Source organism: Lissotriton helveticus, chromosome 12 (genome assembly GCF_964261635.1).
Source record: "Lissotriton helveticus chromosome 12, aLisHel1.1, whole genome shotgun sequence".
Taxonomy (NCBI): domain Eukaryota; kingdom Metazoa; phylum Chordata; class Amphibia; order Caudata; family Salamandridae; genus Lissotriton; species Lissotriton helveticus.
The window spans coordinates 69279573-69283954 of NC_136073.1; the positions used below are offsets into that span (position 1 = coordinate 69279573).

General features: G+C 40.9%; 1 pseudogene; it reads right to left on the reverse strand.

Annotated features, from left to right (window-relative positions):
• Positions 1–2331: 2331 nt before the first annotated feature.
• LOC144797862 (vesicle-associated membrane protein-associated protein B/C pseudogene) lies at positions 2332–3045 on the reverse strand (annotated as a pseudogene).
• Positions 3046–4382: the final 1337 nt, after the last annotated feature.

Genomic DNA, 4382 nt, shown 5'->3' on the forward strand with positions numbered 1-4382 from the left:
ATCCCGAAACCCATACCCACCCTAAAACTAAAAAAACTCCAATACTTAGCTTTTGATGCTTTGTAATGGCTTGCGTTGTAATGGCATTCGTTGTAGTGACATGCGTTGTAGTGACATGCGTTGTAGTGACATGGGTAGTAATGGCATGCGATGTAAAGGCATTTGCGTTGTAACAGCTGCGCTATAAAGGTAGTGCGATGTAATGACTGCGTTGTAATGGTTGTTTCCCCTCACATCCTTTTAGCATTGCTTCTATGGTACATCCTCTTCGAGGTAGTTTTACATCATCAATTGCTTGCCATACAAGGGACATTTCTGAATGCAACTTATTAGTGAAGTGTGCAACCAAAAGGGTATTCAGGACCTTTTTGCTGAATCCTACTTTTATGGTGGATTAATCTCTCCTTTACTTTTAGTTTAGTAGTTCGTCCTATGTAAATATGAGTACAGAGACATTTGATCACATACTAGGCAATGGACCATAAGATGGTCCATTGCAGGGCTAATACATTAAATGATTAAACATAATAAGAGAAAAATCCATCAATCTTTCGCTAGGTCCTTGTTGACCAGCTTCTTAGTGAATGGTCTGTATTGCCCCTAACGTCAACGCTGTTTTGACCAGTGGGGCACTTACAGGGTCATCATCAGGAGACTAATCAATTTGCAGAACATAAGTCTCCGAATATAATTTTTAACATTCATTGGTTAATGATTGTAATAATTGACAATCAACTATGATGTTGTTCATGTTGGTACATGACACCTAGAGGGATATTTGCTGCTTTTCGATTACTAGAAACCCTGTCTTCCCTGGGTGTATGGGTTGCTTCTGTGTTGGTAATAGTCATGTCACATGTCAGACATGTGTCTGCACTAGTGCGCGTCTGGTCACTGATGTCAAGGTTTGCACAACTTCACGTCTGTGATATCATCAAATACGCCAACTATTTCTTGCTCTAAGAATTTTAAAAAATATGAGAGGTGCAAGGTCTGTGTCTTTTCTTTCAAGCAGTACTGCTATAGGGTAACAATAGGTGGCTGTGTTCAAAGAACTGGCAATCTGGACTGTTCGATCCTGGATCTAGATTTTTTGCTGCTCTTGGTTAAAAAAAATACACACAGACACATATGCACACCAAGTTATTTGCTTATATATATTTCACCCTTTGTCAATTCGCAATAATACATTTAGGCAATGTTGTGCAGACTTCATAGATCTGTTAACGAACACGAGAATACCTGCCATGCAACGATGAAAAACAAATTAAGCAGTGAAGAGACTGATTTAAGAAACAATGCATTCATATAATTATATCAGGGACACATTAAAATATTGATTTGTGATCAGCGCTGCAAATCATCCTCCTGACTACTGAAGCACTAAATAAAAGAAACAAATACAGTAAACATTATCCTATTTAGAAATGAGGAGAGAACATAGATGTCATGTTCACATCCTGTGGGTCTACATGGTTAATGGACCACTCAGGTTAGCCCTTGGGTCCTCGGGAGCCCAGGTGGTGCAGTACACCCCAACCAGGAAACATCCATTACAGCGCTCTACCTTTACAACGCGGTTGTTACAATGCAACTGCCTTTACATCGCATGCTATTACAACAAAGCCATTACAACACATGTCACTACAACGCATGCCATTACAACCGATTATAAAGTAAGTAATGGGGATTTTTTAATTTTAGGGTGGGTATGGGTTTTGGGGTACATAGGAATAGTTATTTTTACCCCTACGCTATTCAACACTTTCCCTACTGTTGCACTCACTGGAGTGGGAATAGTAATTTTTACCCCTACACTATCCAACACTTACCTTTCTGTTGCACTCACTGGAGTGGGAATAGTAATTTTTACCCCTACACTATCAAACACTTACCCTACTGTTGCCCTAAAAGTATTATGCATTGTAATGGTATGCATTGTAATGGAATGCGTTGTAAATGTAGTTTCTGAAAATGCGTTGTGATGACATGCATTGTAAAATCATGTGTTGTAATGGATGTTGTAATGTAAAAACCGCGTTGTAAAAGCATGCGTTGTAAATGTTTGCGTTGTAACGTCATATATTCCCCTCTGTCCTTATCTCCAATAATAACACCCCTTCTGTCCTCCAATTCCTGTTCATGCTGATCGCAGAAGCGTTCTCAATTTTTGGACTTCAAGGTCCCAGTGTCCATTGATAATTTGACAAAAAGCAAGACCTGTTGCATGTCAAGTTCTTATTTATTTATTAAACATATTGTCATTAATACTTTTAGTTCCATGGTAGTGCAGACCCATCAATCCGATTTACATTCCTCTGCAGGCTGTTTCTAAAAGACATACTTCCCTAGAAGTACACCCGTAAGAAAGAACACCAGCGTAAGAGCTAGCAGCCTTACGTTTAGTGGTCTTCCATTGATCCCAGCTGACGTCACTTCCGTGTGACCCGCATTCTTCACTAGTTGTGTTGTGTCCACCTCCAACTTGTTATTTTCCACCAGTAGGTTCTGAAGCTCACGTTGTAGCTTCTTAAAGTCGTCCCTTATTTTCTGAACTCCAAGGTCATCCAAATGAAAACTTTCATATTTGGAGGTACCTGGTGACTCTGTCTTCTCTGGGGCAGTGGATGTGACTTTGTTGATTTGCACATCTGGAGGCTTCGTAGAGACATTTGGGAAGTTAAATATGCAAGTAAGTTTGGACTCCATTATTTCCTCCAGTTTTGCATCATTCCACACTGCCTCTGCATCTGAGGTATCCGAAGGGGCGATCACGGACTGTACCTTGAACTTGTGTCTACTTGCCTCCACAGGGTCATAGTTGAAAGGTTGCAGCGTCACCAGCACATTAAGCGAGGATTTTCCATGGATGATCCCACTGCTGGGACGCACACTGTACCGACGCGGAACAGTGGTCTTCACTCTGAAAGCGACATTGTTCTTGAGAGGATTGTGGAGCTTCAAAGTGGTGCCCACAACATCTGTAAAAGGACCACGAAACGTCAGGGTGTCCTGTGGCTGTAGGATCAGCACCTGCTTTGCCATGTATGGGTGCAACAACCACTGCTCGTGGCAGCCTGGGAACCAGGGTGGGGCTGTGGGAGGGGTCGGGAGTGGTAGGAACCCCAACAGGTTGTTAGGGGAAGGTCAGCCTGCCACAGAGTTCCATAAAGAATCCAAGTATCAACATTCCAAATGGATGACAGAACAGAAGTGAGGCAGCCATGGAAGCAATGATGTTGGAACAGGAACTGTGGAATTCACAGTGTGGTAAAGAATGATACACAATCCAGCTGTATAAGTAGAGTGATCCTTTATTGTAGCTTGCTTGGTTCTAGGATAGGTGAGTAGGAGAAGATAGAAGGTACAGATGCAGCCCCACCAGGAGCAGACTCCTAGCAGCTCAGCCTGGGTTGACCAACTGACACTCTAAGCACAGAGAGGCACTCAGGTATTCTATGATGTCATGGTACATTCCAACAGAGCAGTACAGTGGGGAATAGTAGAGTAGTGGTTTACTACACACATCCTTTCCTTTAGAGCAAGATATAAGTAATTAGAAGCATATAGGTTTCATACATGGCTTTTGTTGATTCACATTTCAAACCGATTGTTTCCCCGCATCTATCCAACATTAACTTTCCACAACTATATGGTCTGATTGCAACTGCTTTATTTTGTTTCATGCCACCTATAGTCTAAAAGCTAAAAATGCATTATATATGTATTTATTTGGTTGGTTATTTTTTAATGACACACTCATGTGAAGCATGCTGCAAAATGCGGGCACACTACGGAGTAAGGGAGAACAAAAACAGGAGGAAATAAATTCAGGCAGGAGTAAGCTCGTGGAGGGAGAGGTGGGTCTTCAATTTCTTTCAAAACCATCTGAACTTTTGATCACTGCGGAGATGCAGTGGAGGGAAGTTAGAGAGATAGGTGAGCCTTGATGGGGAAAAGATCTCCCAAACTGTTTCAGTTTTGTCAGATGCAAACAAGCAGCAAATAACCTTGTGCACTGTCCCACTAGGGCACAGCAGAATATATTTAATTAATAAGCAAACATCTTCAAATTTAGAACGTTTCCCTAATTTCTCTATTTTTAACTTTTTACCACAACAATTCTCAAAAATAATCATGTTATTTCAAAAAGTCTTTTTCACTGGTATAGAGTCATAATCTCAATGCATAACAAACCACGGTAGCTTCTTTATCAGGAGAATTAATGGATTATTTCAAATCTGTTAAACAAATAAGAAAATGTGTTTATATAAGAGTAGTAATGGATTATTAGGGAACGCCGACCTTATACCAAGCAATAGAAAGTGAAAAATTTGGAGAAGTTGTCCGGAGCTGCACCAAGCAACGATTTGTATACCAGG